The 19,301-nt window shown below is 48.1% G+C and overlaps 1 protein-coding gene; it reads left to right on the top strand.

Annotated features, from left to right (window-relative positions):
- The window catches only part of LOC138683932 (uncharacterized), a 106,518-nt gene that overhangs the window by 75,085 nt on the left and 12,132 nt on the right, over positions 1-19,301 (top strand).

Genomic DNA, 19,301 nt, shown 5'->3' with positions numbered 1-19,301 from the left:
TTACTGTAGCTGGGTGTCTGCACTGACTTCATTAATAACAGCTCTTCCAGACACACCCTTACTTGTGCCAAACCTATTCCATATGTGAAGGCGTCTCTGTGGCTTGATAAGGTTTGGGACCTTGTTTGAGGATACTGTGTGCCACAAGGTTGAAAATTATGTATTTGTCATTCAGCAGAGAAGGTTTAAACAAATTAGGAAGTTATGAGACCATGTGGATTTTTCATCTCATTGTTGTGTGAAGGGAGAGAATAACTTTGAAAGAAGTCCCGGAACATGTTATTTTTTTTTGGTGAAACAAAACCAGTAGGTTCTGCAGGCTCTTAACCCAAAGGCGTCTGTGTGCCACCACTTACCCTGTAAGCTTTCTGTATGTCCGAGCCATAAACAGAATGGACATTAAAATCATTTTCATTCTGTATCATGAGCTTAAAGTCAGTTTTTCGTCCATACCATAACCAAGGTTATTGGTTATGCAGACACTGTGGAACTAAGAGGAAGGAAAATCCCAAGCTATGTTAATGTGTGACTGTCTCTCTAGATCTCCTTTACCGTAGTGTGTGAGTGCCTGTATAGACTGCGCTTGCTTTGATTACAACAGTCTGAAAGCAGCCGTTCACACCGATGTTTTCTAAACTGTAGTAACTGACCACATTCTTTGATAAGGGACACAGCAGCCCACCTCGGCTGTGAGACAACAGATGGTAACTAGTTAAACCGAAACAACTCTACGTCTGCCCAAATGCAAACCTCTTGACTTGCAAAGCGTGCAGAACCTCCTTACTTGGAAACATGAGTTTTATGAAAGCAGAATATAAGAGGGGAAATCTCCATACCATATTGTCAGGAAACTGTTCTAAGAAGAGACCCGATGCCGTTACTCATGTTAGGTACTGTCTGCAATTTATACACCTCCTTGAAGGTAGATATCCTTACAAAATCATTCATTAATCAAGGTGAATGCATGGGTTTGTGTGCAGACCAAAACTTTCACCATTTAAGCATTTCCCACATTAACATCTTTTGCAGGGCGGAAATGCAAGATATGCCTTTCTAACAAAAAAAAGGAAATATATCCTTTACTTCTGCTAGTGCCTTGTGAGAAAAAGCTTTGAAGATGATCTGGGCAAGCAGCTTGCATTGGAGTTAAAAGGGAGGCCTCCAGATGAATTTAGCCTGTTAATTTGGCTTAAAACCAGAGGTGCCTTGTTTTCCTCATTATTGTTAGCAAACCTAACTTTTGAGTCTGGCCTTTTTAAAGCTGGGTGACTTGCAGCAACTGCAGCAACTTTTCTTCCGCTGTCTGTGGAAATAGAAGTTCTGTAAAAAGATTTAGCTGAATTTGTTTTCAAGTGCTCTGTAAAGAACAAGTGCAGGAGTGACTTTGTGCATGCCCCTTACTGGTTGCTACCGCCTGACTGTTGCATTCAAAGGTAGCTACCAGAAGCTGACATGCTTGTAGGTGGCCTGAAGTAATCTGAACTTTACAGTTGTGTTCAATCAGTGATACAGACAGGGCAAACCTCTGAACACCCACACTCACATGCATGTACCTACACACACACACACACACACACACACACTCTCTCTCTCTCTCTCTCACTCTTGAGGCACTTTCAACTCATTCTGTCTCTGTGGCTGTCCCTCAGTCTGGAAGAGCTCCTAGGATCCCCTGTGCCAAGCACAGAGTCATCTCTGACTCCAGGACGTAGTAAGTGCAAAAAAACCCCAGCGATGGGAAGAAACGTGTCCTGTATGGAGCACGCAAATAGCTTCCTAGCTGGAACTGATGAAATATCTGTTTTCCCCCACCCAAGGATCTCATTTCCAGAAGACATCTGAGTGAGGCAAAGTCACATTTGGACCAGTGCGGTGAAGGCTCGGGGGTAACTCAGACAGACAAATTGGTATTTCATGCCAAGTTAAACTTGGACAGCGTGTATTGTTGACATAGCATTAGGAATTGCTTTTCAACATTTACTGCAGGTTTCTAAATGGATGAAAAACGATTCTAAGCCTTGTAAAATACTCTTCTTCTTAGAAATGGCTTGCCCAGAAACATTAAAGTAATTTTCTTAGCCGGTATATACTGTCGTAGCTCTGCAGGTACTAGTTAACGCCCCTTGCTCCTCCTCAGCAGCCACACAAGGAAAGGACACAGCTTGTAGGAGAAGAAAAGGCACAAGGTTCTGGAAGGAGGGTGCTGACAGCCAAGTCAATATCATGTAATCTGGTGGGGTTTTCTTCACTCTGTGCAGCAATAACTTACTATGACAGTTTGTCACGTTAGCGTTTCTTTGACGTAAAAGGGACCAGCTGTTGGTTTATTTCTCTGAAGGAGCCCATAATGGAATTGCTGAAATATTTAAGGCGTAATTGCACAAAATGCTATTTCAGGCCTTTATATTGATGTGTGTCTGTCACCGAAAATTCCAAGATGTTTCCCAAACGAAAAGTGGGATGGAGATTTGTCGGGCTTGGGAAAGCAATTTTGGAAAGAGCTCCATTTCTGTTTAGAGTTCTGCTCCACTGACGGATGTTGTAGGCATCCTTATGTTTAATAGGAATACTGGCTCTTGTCCTTTCCTTTCTAGCATGAAATTCTCTGCATCTCAGCTGTAATTTCCACGACTGCTATAAGCTATGAGTATTTCTCAGGCTTACTTAGCATATAATCACTTAAATGCCGTGCTGTTCTTCCCCATGCTTTTTACATTAAGCCAGGAGTAAAGTAAACTAGAAATACACAAGCCGGTCTCTTGTTAGTAGAGGGTAAAAGAGTGTGCGGCAAATTAGATGGCAAATCAGTGAGAAACCTCATTTCTCAAAATGCGGTACGTGGCACTCATGCCCGTGATAGAGCCATTTATTGTTCAAAATCCCTTTCACTGAGGGAAAATCGCATTATACGGCAATCTGTGTGCCATCGGAATATATTGCTGGGAGTAACGGCATGTGTATCGCATCAGTGTTTTGGGTCACTCTGTACTGTTCTACCCCCTTCTGATGAAAAAAGCCTTGATAAAATATGCCAGCATGCCAGATTGAATTGTGTTCTGCATGTGACCCCCAAAGGAAGGAAGGTCATGGGGCCGTTCAAGCCTCATTTCTGCACGTTTTAATGAGATTCTGAAAGGGCTGGGGAGGAGGGAAAGACCATTTGTCACTTTGGAAACAAAAGAAGAGGCAGCAGAAACAGAACCTGAATGCAAATGAGACCTTTTTCCACTTGGGACAGGCTGATTTCCCTATTAACTATTTTTTTCTGTATTTGCCCAAACACATTTCCTTTGCTATTTTGTATTCAGAAGCCAAATGATGATAATGAATCAAATTTGCATGTTTTCTAAAGAAATACTGCAGATGAACCTACATAGATTAGTTATGTTGTGCTGCATTTTAACGGTTATATCTTTAAACAAAGCTGAAATCCACCAGAACTCACGACCTGTGCTCAGCGTGTGCTTTGTCTCTCACTTTGTCATAGCACAGTGAAGAAAGGCAGATAAGGTGGGAAGAAAATATGAAGGTATTTATATGCATCCTTTTTATGACACTGAAATTATGCGCAGTACTTTTCCGCGATGTAGACAGAACACATTATTCCTATAAAGAACACAGAAATCTAAACATGTTGATAGAGTTTCAACTCCCTCCTTTTAAAGCCGAGGGGCCAGTGCAGCTTTCTGAACTGCTCTGAGGAGTTTCTGAGCATTGCCAGCTAAGCCTTGGTTGATTCCAGGTAAACATATTTTACCACTACAGGGGCCTGTAGGAGGAGTGAGTCTGGCAGGAGAGCACCCAGGGGAGCAGGTAATAATCGTCTTCATTAATGACCTGCCGATGGGACAGAGCGCACCTTCAGCAAGTTTGCAGAGGATACAGAACTGGGGGAAGGAGTTGCCACCTTGGTACTGCTCTTCAGAGGACCTCAGCGGGCTGGAGAAATGGGCTGGCAGGAACCTCCTTAAGTTCAACAAAGGGAAATGCCAATTCCTGCACCTGGGGAGGAACGATCCCAGGCACCGGGATATGCTGGGGGCCACCCAGCTGGAAAGCAGCTTTGCAGAAAAGGACCTGGGCATCCTGGTGGACACCAAGGTGACCGTGAGTCAGCAATGCATCGTCGCAGCCAGGAAGGCCAACGGCCTCCTGAGCTGCATTAGGCAGAGCATGGCCAGCAAGTCTGGGGAGGTGATCTTTCCTCTTCAGTCATCTCTGGTGAGGCCACATCTGGTGTGCTGTGTCCTGTTCTGGGATCCCCAGTACAAAACAGACATGGACTAACGGGAGCATGCCCAGCGATTGCCGAGAAGATGATCAAGGAAGTGGAGCATCTTTGACGTGAGAAGAGCCTGAGAGAGCTGGCCTCTTCAGCCTGGAGAAGAGAAGACTTAACGGGGGATATTATCCCTGCGTATAAATACCTGACGGGAGGGAGTGAAGAAGTTAGAGCCAGACTCTTCTCTGTGGCGTCCAGTGACAGGACGACAACACAGCAACAAGCACAACTTGAAGTACAAGAAAATCCATTTAAACAGAAGAAAAAACTGTTTTACTGTGAGGGTGGTTAAACACTAGAACTGATTGCCTAGAGAGGTTGTGGAGCCTCCATCCTTGGAGATATTCAGACTCTGACTGGATGTGGTCCTGGGCAACCTGCTCTAGCTGGCCAGTCTCTGCGCAGGGCTTGGGACTAGGTGATGTCCAGAGGTGCCTTCCAACCCCAGCAATTCTGTGTGATTCTGTGTTCAATTCAAACCACCCTCTGGGAGGCCTGTCTTGATCCCGATCTTCTGACAGGGAACTCCGTGCCTGTCAAGGGTATGGTTCTACCATCTCTTTCCCAGTCCTGCTTGGTGTAGTGCTCACCAAGTGCCTAGCAAGCCTCAGCGATGCCAGAGTGGATGTAGTTTTGTCATCCAGGCAAGACTTATGGTTGGCGTGAATGCTGATGCATTCATCTGTTGTTGAAAACTGTTTTCTTTCTATTCCAATTTTGAGTCTGGCCCTTGCTCTCCCAAGCAGGTGGAGGAGGAATCAGACCTCATCAGACTGTTCACGGCATTCGGTAGCATGACCCAGACCTATCCTGCCCTCAGAAATCAGAAATGGAGCTAGAAGCATTAAGATTAATGTCTGGCTCTTGGTTTCCACCTTCCCTGCTGTTGGTTCTTGTGAATCCCCATAATACCAGCGGTTGTGTAGTCATTCACAGCCCCCGCCCTGTCCCCTGGTACCTTCTTGTCTTATTGTTGTCAGCTTTTTCCAACCATAAATGATAATGTAAGGAATTACAGAACGATGTGAACAGACAGATTGTCTTCTCAGTCATGCAAATATTGGCATTGTTTTCTTTCCCCTTCAGCTCCTCGATCTGCGGATTTGTCCTTATCCTTAGCAATTAAACCATCTTTCCCGAGGCAAACAACGGGAAAATAATACAATAATAAAATGAGAATGCTTGCATCTGCCTGATGTTATCTTGACAGCAGGTGATGACAGATACATTAAACAATAAAAGCCCTTCCTTGAAATACCGACTTGGAGGGGAGGAGGCAATCCAAAGGAGGAAAAACAATCTCTCTGCTCACTGTGGTTTGATAATAATTATAGCAAAATTAATTACTTGCCCTTCACAGGAGCTGAGCAATTGTACCACTTAGATCTTCTGAGTTCTGTATGTTTATTTATTGCTACATTAATTAAATACAGACGGTTTATGACTTTGCTACCTTAGTGCAGTCACATTAAAAAAATCCTACTAGCACACGAGTGAAGCATCTGACAATCCTGGACGCATGAGACTGTTGCGGTATTCACCACTAACCATCGCTATCTAAGCTCTCCTCTGTCTGCCTGGATTACACACTTCAGGCTAACAGTGGGGTAGAATTCCATCTGTCTTCCTTTTACTCAGTGCTATAACTACTTCTGTAGCATCAGTGTTGTAAAGCAATCTGAGAGGACTCCAGCGCTGCAATGACTTCTGGCACTAACTCTCTGGCAGGGCTTAAACTGTGACACTGTGTTACTCATTGACATCACAAGAAATATTGCAGGAGCTACACGAGTGTGGCACCAGCAAAAGAAAAGAGGCTTGACGGTGGTGGATGCACAACACCGCTGTGCAAGGAGATTCTGGTATGAGTAAATCCAGGGCTGAAGCTGCCGAGTTTTTCAGGTGCTTTTGGTAGTGTTATCTGTAATGAGTTAGAGGAGACATTGTAAAGGCATGATAGACAGCAGAAGGCATCAAAACCTCAGACACAAGCTGCAGTTTGCTTTGTTTTCAGAGAAGGGTGACACACACAGGCGTTAGAAAGGAAAGCAATACTGCAAACATGAATGGGTTATAAGACTCATTAATATCCTCCCTTTTTCACACTGCAAAATTATCTCTGTGACCAAAACATTGCAAAATATCTTTAAAAGCCAGCGATGATGATCAGTTCCTGCCTGGCAGCTCCTGTGGGTCAATTTTCCTTCTAGTTAAGAACAACTACATGTCCTGTGTCTTCTCTCTTCTCTGCTCATTCACAAAGCATCTTTTTTAAACTTAATAGGAAATTGCAGTAGCCGGACATTTCGAGGGAGACCGCCTGCACCATTTTGAGAAGGGATGTTTAACAGATTTTTTGCAGAAGCCATTGATCAGGCGGGGATTTGTGCTGAGGCAGCATCTCTGTTTCATAAAAATGGAGCAAGTCCTTCTGGGTATCTTAAAAGCAAGTATGCTCAGCCAGGCTTTAATTACCTCTGATAAGCTCTCTCGCAAGCTGTAAGATTTTTAAAATCTGTGTCTGAGGGACTCAGAAGATTATGTTCTTTGCTAATAACAGGTATTAGTGCACAGTTAGGGGACTGCAGTGCTTTCCTATTCTCAGTTGTCAGACTGTTGGCGTAATTACAAAAGCTCAGGCACACTGCAATAGCCATGTACCGTGCTCTCAAGAAAGCAGAGAGACCTAAAAAGCAAAGTCTGCCCTTCTTCCTTCCCCTCTTAGGGTAGGGAGCCACACTGGGGTCACACTTGGTAAAGAGTTTCCAGCTCTTCAGTCTTCCCGATCCATACAGACTGGGTACTCACATATCCGTATGTTTGACGTCGGTGGCTTCATAAGTGCATTAGCACATAATTTTGATATCAATGTGCAAGTGTTTTGCATGCAGCAAGGCTGAACTGAGGTCGCTACGGAACCTGAATGATGAGGCCCTCGAAAGCGAGGGAATGACAGGTTTAGGGTTGGCCATTAGCAACAGCAAGTTAGCTCTGATAACCGCGGCTCACGGACAGTCTCTGGGAGTACCTTGACCCAGACACTGGTACAGCAGGAAGGATTGGGCCTCAGACACTTTCCCTCCCTGACCTCCCCCAGTAACCTTGTCATCCTCTGACGAGAGCATCGTCTCTGCAGTAATGGAGCATGCCATTTGGGATTTTTGGCAGAACCACCACATGGAGTCTATCCTCTGCTCTCATGTCAGTCAAGCCTGTCAATGCCTTGTCTTTATACCTCCAAAGCCTCAATGACCTCTGTGACACTGTCACAGCATCCTTATATCTCTTCAACATTTACTGTCACCTGTGGACTCCAAAGGTAGTCCTTCAAAGACTGGTTGATTTGCCCTGGAATTAGATACTGCTCTTTTGTCAGATGTGGTAAGCTTTTCATCCCTTTGTGCTTTTACTGTCCATCTTTCTCTGGTCTGGATTTCTAGATTTTTCTCTTAACAGGTTTATATTCACACAAAAAGGTGTATCTTATTCAACAAATACATAAGGATTTCAGTCCACAAACTAGTAAGGTCTACCAGGTTAGGTCAGTGCTACATCTGCCCTAGCACTCTAACAGTAGCAGAAGGGGAATCTATTTAGGCAGAGCATGTGACCCTGCCCACTATCTGCAGTCCATTACCCTTTGATTGCCCGGGAGCCATCACTGTTCAGTTGGGAAAGAAGAAATACATGCTTGCCAAGCCTTTCTGTGTCTGTTTATAGACCTGTTGCCTGTGAATTTGCCTAATCCCTTTTGGATCAGCTGCTACTTCCTGCCTTCACAGCCTCCTGGGATAACAGCTTCCAGAAGATTGATACACACTGTGCAAAGTAGCATTTTCCCTTTATTTGTTTCAAACTGATCTCCTGGTGGTTTCATTGGGCTCCACCCCTACTTCTCAAATTGCACTGAGTGGTGGAGTTTGACAGTTACCTGATGCACGGCCCTTTCCCCCTTCCTTGAGAAGGAGAACAAGAATACCTGAATGTGGCATTTATGTGGCCCGTCTTGCCTGCTCCATAGTTAAAATTAATTGTACGTTACTTCCTCTTAGAGAACAGCCCTAATGGTGCATTCAACTCCTGCGTCCAGATGATTGATAAAAATATTGAACAGAACCAGCCCTAGAATTGAAAGATGATTGAAGATGCTTCTCCCATTGATGTAGCTGAGAAGCATTGGGAAGAGAAATTATGGGCTGTCAACTCATGAGATTTTAATGGACAGACCCATGTGCCCACCTTACACAGCACCCTTCACTCTTATGCAGTCAAACTTAAAACTAATAGATAATGCCCTTCTAAAATATTGCCAGGTGTTAATAAAATCCTGAAGGACTTTCCACAGGCAGCGGAAAGAAGTTGACCAGAACCCACCACGAAGTCTGCCGCTTCTGGAAACCACGAGACTGGGTCTGCATTAAGGTATACCGGTGAAAACAGGCCCTTCAGCTGCGCTGCAAGGCACCTGATCAGGTCCTGGAAATTACCAACGCTGCAGTCATGCACAAGGGCTGCTCAGCTGGATCCATGCTTCCAAGTGGAAAAAGGTCACGCCACCTTCAGACACAGCGCAGAACCTATCACCTATCACAGCAGAGCTAGGTGATCTGGATGAACTTCCTTTGATCAAATGTCAACAAAAGCACAAGCTACAGGCCAGCAAATAGACTTCGATGACCCCATTATTATCATCTGACTTAGAGGCTGCTCTGGTAAGTCACTTTGATGACCCTGTAATTATCATCTGAACGTGTTGACTGTTTTCAGAAATTGTTGCTTAGTTTGCTCTGGGATTTTGCACTTGGGTTTCTGTTATCGTTGGCCATGTACCAATCCCTAAGAGCTGTTCTATGTACAACCTTAAGCAATGAAGGATTTTGAGGGGCTGACTTTCTGTTGTAGCCAGTTGGTACATGAAAGGGTAGAACAGGGCGTAACGCAAGAAGAGGCTGAAAAAACAATGCCAAATATGTTCAAGGATAAGGAAGAAGAAAAGAAAGAAGTGTGTGGATTAATGACTGTAAATGATTATATAAAAGCCAGAGGACCACCAGTGCAACAGCTGGCCAGGAGCACAGAAGCATGGCAAACTTGGTAAAGCGCAGAGGGACCCGGCACTGTGGGCGAGTGCCAGCGGGAGCGGATGGGGCTGGAGGAAAATGCCCCTTCAGGCTTCTCCCTTGCCATCGGCAGGAGGCATCTCCGGCCCAGTGCTGGCCACTCACCACCCCGGTCCTCCCTGAAAATCCCGGCATTGCACAGGGAAAGGCAGCCAGCTGGGGCAGGCGTCACCCAGCCGCGGGCAGTCCACGCCAGCTGGTCCCAACACGCTCCCCCTCGCAGGAGACCTCTGCAAGGCGTCAGGAGTGGGGGCGAGACACACAGTCAGGGGCGCGTGTTGCAGGTGTCCAAGCGAGAGCAACACGCAAATGTAGAAGATGAAAACAAGACATGCTATTTTGTTTTTTTCTCCTAATGCCGTGTGCCTGCGGGGGCAGATGGCCTGCTGTGACATCACTGAGTGGTGAAGGCTGAAGTTACCGAGCAGTGGGCTGTGACGTCAGCGAGCGACGGACTGCGACCTCGCGTCCCTCCGGCAGAGCCTGGGCCAGTCTGGCTCGTGCCTGGACTCCTGCCGAGCGTGCCTGCGAGGTCCGGAGGGTCGAGCGAGGCTTCTCCTGGTGCCGGGTGGTGCTTTGGGGGCTGCCGTCGGCAGCTCTCGCTGCCCGTCCCGGAGCCATCCCCTGGGTTTCCCCGGCCCTGCCAGGTTCAGGCGGCCGGGCACCGCGGGGCAAGCTTGCAGCAGCGGAGGTGAGCCGTGCAGGGAAGCGTCCCCCCGGGGTGGCCGTGGGGCGGGCGATGGGGCTCGGGGAGCCAGGAGGGTGTCCTTCTCGAGGGGCCTGGGCGTTCCTTCCTCCGCTCCCCTCCACTCCCCAGGACAGCGAGCGACCATGGCCTCTCTCTTTTTGCAGCGCGCGACACCCTTTGGCAGCGCCCGTGCCAGCAACAGGCAGCAGCTCCTCATCCTCAGCTCTCCGCAGCCTGCTGCGGAGCACAAACATGGACACAGAAAGAGAGTGGAGCTGCCCCATCTGCTGCAATGCTCAGAAGAGCATCACCTTCGTGCAGCCATGCCAACACCAGTTCTGCCTGGGCTGCATCCTCCGGTGGGCAAAAAGGACATCAAACTGCCCGCTCTGCAGAACACAGATTGAGAAGGTCAAGTTTTCTGTGCGGGGAGAAGATGACTACCTGGAGCATGTCATCACACCCCACACCGAGCCATCAGTTGCCAGCAGCCAGGCAGGCAGAGCTCCTGGCCACCTGGCCAACAGCAGCCCCCATCACCCTGCAGCAGCCCCTCCATTGTTCTTGGAAGAGCAGGGGGCTGCGGGTACAGAGGCCAGGGCTACCAAGGGTGGTCTCCTGCCCGAGGCCTGGGCAGCATTGTTCCAGCAAAACCAGCACCTCCTCTACCCTGTGCTACCCTGGCTGCGCCAGGAGCTGTCAGCAATATATGAAGAAGAGTGGTGGCTGGCAGTGGCAGCAGAGAAGCTGATCCTGCACGCTCTGTGCTCCTACGGGCTGGACAGGGAGGCTGTGGTCCAACGGATGCAGCCTGGCCTTGAGGAACATAGTGCACCGCTGGTCCACAGCCTCATGAATGTGATCGTGCACCGGTGCAGCAAGGAGGCCCAGAGGCTGCTGCACTCCTCCGCTCTTGCCAGGGAGGAGAATGACAGTCTTGTGGCCAGCTCCAGCTCCAGCCCCACCAGTTCCCGGGGGGAGACTCCTGCCCCCCACCCAGCCTCCTCCAGCAGCCCGGCAGGCTCCGACAGGGAGGACCAACCCAGCACGTAGGAGGCTGCCTCCTCCTGCAGCAAATCCTGCTGCAGCTGCGCACCCACACCACAGCAGATGCCGAGGGCAGAGCGGGCAGGAGGGGAAGCTGGTTTCAACACAGGTCCGATGCCCTCAGCCTGCCTCCAGTCCTGCTCTCTGCCCAGCTACCCACACTTCTGCTCTGCTCTGTTTTCTTTCTGCTGTCTGATGTTGGCCAGGGCAACCTAGCTATGGCAAGGGCTGTCAAGGAGGGATGGACAAAGGGCACGGGCATCCAAGCCAGAGGCAAGCCTTGGGGTAACAGTACTTGGCAGGTACAGAGTGATTTCTACCAGCCCCAGCCTTTACCAAGAAAAACAAGTCCTTGCCGTGGTTTAAGGCCAGCTGGCAACAAAGCACCACGAAGCCGATTGCTCACTCCTCCCCCCTCCCTGGCCCTGGTGGGATGAGGAGAAAAGAGACAGAAATGCTTGTGCGTCGAGACAAGGACAGGCAGGGATCACTCACCACTTATGGTCAGGGGCAAAAGACAGGCTCAACTTGGGCAAAACTACCAATCAAATCAAAACAAGGAAAATGAGAAGTAGACCCAAATCTTAAAAACACCTTCCCCCACCCCTCCCTCCTTCCCAGGCACAGCTTCACTCCTGGTTTACTCCACCTCCTCCCCTACGGCGGCGCAGGGGGATGGGGAATGGGGGTTACGGTCAGTTCCTCACAGGTTGTCTCTGCTGCTTCTTCCTCCTTAGGGGGAGGACTCCTCAATCCTCTGCTCCAGCGTGGGGTCCCTCCCACAGGCTGCAGGTGGGCATCTGCTGCCCTGCTCCCCTCCACAGGCTGGGGGCGAACAGCCTGCCGCCTCACCACGGGCTGCGGGGGCATCCACCTCCTCCCCTCCTTCCTCACTGACCTTGCTGCCTGCACCGGGCTTTCTCTCGCATCCCGCTCTCCTCCCCCGCTGCAGGTTCCCCTTCTTCAACCTGTTCTCCCAGAGGGCTAACGCCGTCGCTCACAGGGTCAGCCTTGGCCAGCGGCGGATCCGACTTGGAGCCGGGGAAGCGTCTGGCAGCTTCTCACAGGAGCCACCCCTGCAGCCCCTCCCCTGCTACCAAAACCTCAACACACAAACCCCAAACTGTCCTTCAGCTTTCACCTCATGCACGCTGGCATTTCACTTCTCATTTGGCCAGCAGAGACATTTTGTACATCTCTACTCCAGGACAAAGGTGGAGTGAGAGAAGAAATGTAGAAATACCACCAGAGGAGAAGGGATAAGGAGAATGAGCTTGGGAAGGTGCCGAGGTTAACAAGAGGCATGCGCTCAAATGTCACCTCTCTGCACATACCTTGTACCCTCAAAATTCTCCTAAAATCCCACAGTTACGGTACCAGGAGGGCTTTGATAGGGAAGTGTCATCCTCTCAGCTGAATCCTATCAGCATTAGCTCAGAGAGAAAGTACAGCAATGGTTCGGTCTGGTTGACTTGACTTGGGTTGTGATTAGCTGGTTTTTGACCCCAGCCAAGCTCTTTTGTGGGAGAGATCTGCTGTTCTTTTGTCTCTCTGGCTTGCTTCTCAAAACCAAAGCCTGCAGCCAGAAAGTACTTTCTCTTTGCAACACTGTGGGATTCGTCATCTTCCAGGGACTAAATCGTTTTCACTCCTGTTGCTTTCCCACCTGCCTTTCTGTGTTTATGTAGTCATTCCATTGAGAGGTCTGCAGCAGCACGGAACAACCTCTACCCTGCTCCCCACTCCCATCTAACAGCTGGCTGCCAGTGCACAGCAGCACCGAGCCATGTCTCTCTCACAGCATCTTCCAGGAACTTGCCAGGAACTTGAGGACCACCAGGCTTTTTCCACCCTTCCTACTTTTGGAAGGAGCAGGAAGACCTGTTGTAAGAGCCAAATCCAAGAGCAGCCTGATTCTAAGCTCCTTCACCTACTCCCCACCTCCTCCTTCAAGGTAGTTTAATTTTTTTTAGCCCTCCCACCCTTGATGTAGTCACAGCCATTTCCCCACGACTCAGCCTATTGTCAGATCCAGGGAAAGTGAGAGAGAACAGGGACTGGGATGAGGCATGGGACAGGGAAGGTTGTGTGGGACAGGGTTCGCTTTCTGCTCTCTAGGACCTCTGCTGCATAACTCAGCAATATGGATTTTCACCTCAGTACTGTGGGACAGACAGCTTTCTGGCTTGGAACAGCTGGTGGTGCAGCATCAACATGGATGCCACTCCGAGCAATAGGGGCTGTGCAGCAAGAAGCAACACTCGTGTACGGTGGCAGGGAGCAGAGAAGCAGGAGCGCAGCTTAGGAGGCTGCTCCTGCCCCTCTCATGGCTCTTCTTCACAGCCTCTCAAATAAGGCACATTCGCGAGGAACAGCCTCGCAGCAACTGTCAAGCCAACTCGCATAGGGCCAAACACACCACCTGGGCACAGCATCACCCAGTAGCTGGAAAAGACCAGCACTGAGAAGCACACCTGCCATCACACCTCCTCCAGCCAAGTAGGCTGTGTGAAACATCCCCTTACTCATCTTTAAGTTGCACATACACTGCTCGTGGCTTCAAAGTATCGCAAAGAGGTAAAGTATCGCAGACCACTGTCTTGCAATTGGGCTTGATCTCCCCACTAACAAGGTGGGTAGACACCTCTCTAGCGCAGATGCTGACAGACAGAACTTCTTACTTCAGCCTCCGCTACCCTTCCAAGTAACACGCAACACAGGGAGAGAGTTCAGAAGCTAAACAGTCACGCAGCCACCAGCTAACAGGTTTCCTTTATGGCCTTGTCAGAAAAAGGGTGCAGTGGCAGGGTGGGACTTTGCAAAGTTTAGAAACCACAGCCAGCATCTGGACATGTCACTTTACCCCTGCTTCCCACCTTACCTCTCTCTTCTCTCCTGCGTAGTGAGATCATTGTGGCTCCGTGGCAGGACTGGCTCCAGACCCCGGCTCTGCCCACCGTCGAGCTCCGCGGAGCTGAGCAATACCGACAGTCACCAGGCCCTGCAGCAATATTGATAATTTTGTAGAAACGACACATGCTAAGAGGGCAGTAACACTGCATTTCCTGCAAGTGTCTCAGTCATTTAGATAGCTTCGATACTCTGAGGCCATATGATTTATCGTGTGACAGGGAAAGCTGTCGAGCTGATGACTCCCATTTTTTCTGCATCAAGAAGCTAAACACACTTTTAGGGCTAAGGTTGTGCCAGCAATGCGTGGTCTTAAATACTTCAAAGGTTGACAATTAATTGGCCTTAAAGAACAAATAATTCTGCTTATCTCTGGTTTCCCAAAGAACCTTCTATCCGGCATTGCCCATATATTTCTTCCACCCTAGTGTCTCTCTACATCTTCAAACTTTTGTAATCATGCATACTTCATTCCTATCACAGAGGAACAGACACAGTGAAAGCTGTCACTGTCAGAAGAGCTGAGGGCTAAACGAAACAGCTACACAGAGCCTTACTCAAAAACGTAAAAAAAATCCAGACCAACTATCATCTTAAGTGAAAAATAATGCAACCCTTCTTTGCACTTCTTCATCTGAGCTGGCACATGGAGTGACAAACACCCTTCTTTTGCAAGGCATTCCAAACCTATCTGAAACAACTAAGTCTCTAAGCCTGGTTGATCTCTCAGGTTTCCACCTAAACTTGTTTAAGGTAGAAGGGTTCAGGCACAGGTCCTCCTTTGCCCCTCCATTTTGTCTGTCATGCAAACACAGTTTACTCGGTTTCAGGACCCATGAACTTTTCCAGGCGGCAGCAGAGCTTAGGGCTTAGGTCGTCTTTGCTCTCCGTCTAGCTGGAGCAGAAAGACTGAATGTAGAGGCAATGCAGGAGCACACTGGGTGATCTGCAGCAATTCAAGTGACTGCTCCATCAGACTCCTCCTCTACCCATGCACAAGACCTGTACAGCCCAACACAAGCCAAAAACTACTGTCATGGTTTCACCCCAGCCGGCAAGTAAGCACCACGCAGCCACTCACTCACTCCCCCCACCCAGTGGGATGGGGGAGAGAATCGAAAACAAGTAAAACTCCTGGGTTGAGATAAAGGCAGTTTAACAGGACAGAAAAACACCCCTTCTGTCAAAGCTCAAAATCTTAAAAGACAGCTGATATATCTAACTAGCTGATATATCTAACAACATTTTGTGACCCTAACACTAGCAGGTCAGGCTTTCCAAAGCTGCTCCTAGTCCTTAAAAGTCTCGTGCTTCATCATTGCTGCAAACGACTGACAGCTTGGACCTGGAACCATGAAATGGCAGGCGCTGAAAATGGGTTAGGAGGCAAGGACATGGATGGTGGGGTGGCAGGGGTGTGATCTCTTGGCCCTTCCCTGGAGCAGCATCAGAGAGCAGAGGAAGGACAGGCAGGTGGGAGCTCTGCTAGGGAGCTGTGCGCAGCCCCCAGTGCTGCCAGACCCCAAATGGGCACCTGCATGGTGTTACAAGGATGCTCGATTTGGTCCACCCAGGTATGGGGGTGGACCACTCCCACCCAGTCCTCCTGAGGATGGGACCAGGCCCCACTCATATGGTGAAGGTGTAGCTACGGGTTTTACTGACTGTCTCGCTCCAGCTGCCATGCCCAAGTGCAGGACTGCCTGATGGCTACCCCCAGACAGCCCCGCTCACATCGTCTGCAGACCTTATCATCCCTTCTCCCACTTCTTAACCCTCCATTTCACCAGCCTTGTACCTCCTTATGTCCACCTCAGTCTCTGCCCGAATCAACAACCCACCCCAAATTGCTTTTTGCCCACAGACACCAAGTTGGATATTTCTGAGACTGTTACCTGGCTAATCTTCATCTGATGTGATATACCTGATACAGTTACCGGGCTATGGTAGCTTTTCAAGACTGTACTTCCCATAAGGTCCTTAGCACTCGCCCCAGTTATCTGTGGAGTTTGGCCATGTCTCACACAACTGCCCCTTAGCTGCCTGTGAGATGTGGCCGTCCTTCGTGGCACCATCTCTAACTTCTGTCAGCGTCTCACACTGCTCTTTGTTACATCCAACAGTTTTCTCATGTCAGGTCCAACATTCTTCCATGTCCTGTTCCGTTTGGTTAACCTGAGGCCAGAGTCCAGTCAGTGCTCTCCTCATTTGCTTGCAGCCCTAAGAGTGATTTTTTAGGGCAGGTCTTGCAGCATGAGTCTAAATAGCTCGGTAAGTGTGCACAAATGCTCATCCTTGGGGATCAGACTAAAATGCACTCAGGAAGAGCTGTTGCTTGTCCTTTCCCTCTAGGATGAAGAGGTCCAGGGATACACCGATGGATTTCATGATCAGAAAGACTTGCTCGACTCGTGAGTGCTGCTGGACTTTAACTTAAGGTGCAACTGCAGCATGAACAAATACAATCAAGTAAAAACCACTGAAGTACAAACTATGGCTTCTGTAGGCCACAAGATTAGGGCCCTTTATTTTCATATTTCGCCGATACATTGAAATGAGTCAGCTACCTTTTGGCACAGGGGCTGCTCAACCTCCAAAAATGGAATACACTTTTTAAAACAGCATTCAAAAGCAAGCAAATTGATGGAAAGGGAATGGCTAGCTTTGAGTTCTAAACCAGGAACCCATTGAGTACGAATGCTACCTGAAGAGAAAGTGCAGTTCAACGGGTTTGTACAAGACTGAAAAAACCTAACGTAAACTGAAAACACGTGAAGATATGTTGGGGAAAATCTTGCCTGGAAGCTAAAATCTAATTCAGCAAAATAAGACAGGCAAGCTAAATTACTGTGAGTTGACACGAAAATATATGAATAGAAGGGTTACCAGTTTAGCTAAATTGGTGCCTCTTTGTGTAGGACAACCCCTCCTATTTCCGAGGTCTGCAACTCGGACAAATCGGAACGACTGCACAGCAGACCTATTCAGAGCAAATTAGAAGGAGCCTCATTTGTTAGAGCACTGAGTCTTGTTGTGCTTTGAGACTGATTCTTACTCAAACAAGACTTGACCAGACCCTGAAGCTTTTATGGAGGTGCCCACATTTCTGAAACCTGAACACGAGACTGGAGAGCAAACAGCTGCATGCCACGCTGACTCATTTACTTACGTGTGAGCTAGGCTGAAGATGTAGTCTCCACAGATTTGATACGGTTGTTCTGAAAGCATAAATTTGCTTGTTTTGCTAATGCCTCTTCTCTTGTGTAGAGATGTTACATTTTTGCTTGTTTGAACCTCCCTAAATGCTCATGCCTAAGAATATGAAGAGCTTGTAAGGCTTTTCGCCTGTCCAGCCAACTGTTGAGGGCATTAGGTCTAGCAGAAGTTATCTCATTTAGGAGGTTAAATTCAGTGCTCTTTAGTACGACGGATGATGTTCAGAAAGCTTGAAGAAAATAATGTACGACACCTCAACAAAGCTAGAACTTCACTAAATTCTAACTTTCAGCTCATGTCTGAGCAATTAATCGGTGAGATTTTCAAGCTGTACTGAAATAGTTTTAGTCTTCATGGCTGTGACACAGGTGAATTCCTTGTCCTTGTTCTTGTCAAAAGATTTTTTGTCTATGCATCAGGTGGCCTCACGAAGGCCCCAAGCAGGTAGCAAGCGAAGTACCCAGCATCAATTTGAGAACGACACCTGCAAGAAGTAAGCACTGTATATTTCTGAAACTGCCTGTAAATTTTTCTGAGTCTTTCAAATCCGATGTGGAAAAGCGGAGTTTATTCTTAAGATACCTGAATAGCAATACCTGAAATAGTTCTTAGCCCTGAAATGGAAAACAGGTATTTGTGAATCACTCACTCTGCTTTCTCTGGTGGCTTGGTCTTTGTCACCCACTCCTGGACGAACAGTGGGCAGATGCCTTGTGTACAGCAAACCCGCCAGCACTTGTGTGGCATGTCCTAGCTCACATGGACAAGGACTCTGGTGGGGGGAATTGCACAGCTGTTCTGGCACAGGAGGCCAATGGCCAGGAAGGCTCACAGAATGATGGGGAAAGAGAGTCAATGAGATACGTCTGTACCTCTTTGAATCTTACACAAATGTGTGGGGAACTTTCTCCCATTGCTACAAGTGTTCTTCTGAATGTGCCAGCTGCTAGTGACCCACACAGGAGGAATCCCATTGATTCGCGTGTTAGGGCAGGACTTACCCAGCACCGTTAACAATGCTGACCACAGAAAACAAGTTGACAAGAAAAAACCCCAACAAACTAGAAGTGTACACAGGCCAAAAAAAATTAGTTTAAGCAATGTAAAAGTTGAGATCAAACATTGTCCAAAGAGAGGGTGTGTTCCTGATGTGAGGGTGTGTCCTGATGTGAGCCTTTAAGCCAACAGATAAAAGGCAATGGAGAGAGCTGGGCTGCGGTATACATCTTGCTCTCAGACATCGTAGACTGTTTGGCTGGAGTGCTGGTTTTAGGCCCATACGAGAAAAAATACAGGCCATCTCCACTTAGGTGCAAATTCTGGTTTGTTCTTCTTTCCCTGTACAGTAATTAGGAATTTGTTGTTATCCCTGCGGAGATAGCATCTCCTCTCTTGCTAATAGGAAGGTGCTAGAAAATTTAAGAAAAATAGAAAAACCACATGTGAGGCATAGAAACTCTTCACATGTGCTAAGGAAACAGCTTTCTAAGTTACTGCTGAAGTGTACTACCTGCCTACACCCACTCAGCTTGAGCTCACCTGCCAGTACACTTCATTATGCAAGTGTAATTTGCTATCATAAAGCTATGAGATGATTTTCCCAAAATTAGGTGTATCACACCCTATTGGCAGGCTTGTGTGTGTGTGCATGTGTATGCGTATAGAGGGGTTTTGCTAGAAAGCGCCAATCTGATGCTGAAAAGCAGAAAGCTGGTGCCGCACTCCCTAAAGAGTGAATAATTTGGAGTGTTCCCGGCGTTGCAGGGTGCGTTGCTCATTGTATTCACACCTCTCTTGCCAGGTTGCTTTGTTCCCGTTCCCCATGAATCTTCTCCATGGTGAAGGCTTCTTCTGTGTCACTGGCAGCTAAAAGATTTTCATACCTGTAGTAGCAATGTAACATGTTAGAAATCGGTCTATGCCCTCTGTGTGGGCTTTAGCTTGCCCTTTATGCTTGAACCCTTTGTTCTCAGGTAAGAAACTGGCATTTGCATTTAGCCAACCGGGCGTTTAATGAGAAATCGCAGGTCCCATCATA

This window comes from Haliaeetus albicilla, chromosome Z, assembly GCF_947461875.1.
Source record: "Haliaeetus albicilla chromosome Z, bHalAlb1.1, whole genome shotgun sequence".
Classification (NCBI taxonomy): Eukaryota; Metazoa; Chordata; class Aves; order Accipitriformes; family Accipitridae; genus Haliaeetus; species Haliaeetus albicilla.
Note: the sequence above shows the minus strand (reverse complement) of the source record. Positions and strands in the feature narration are given on the sequence as shown.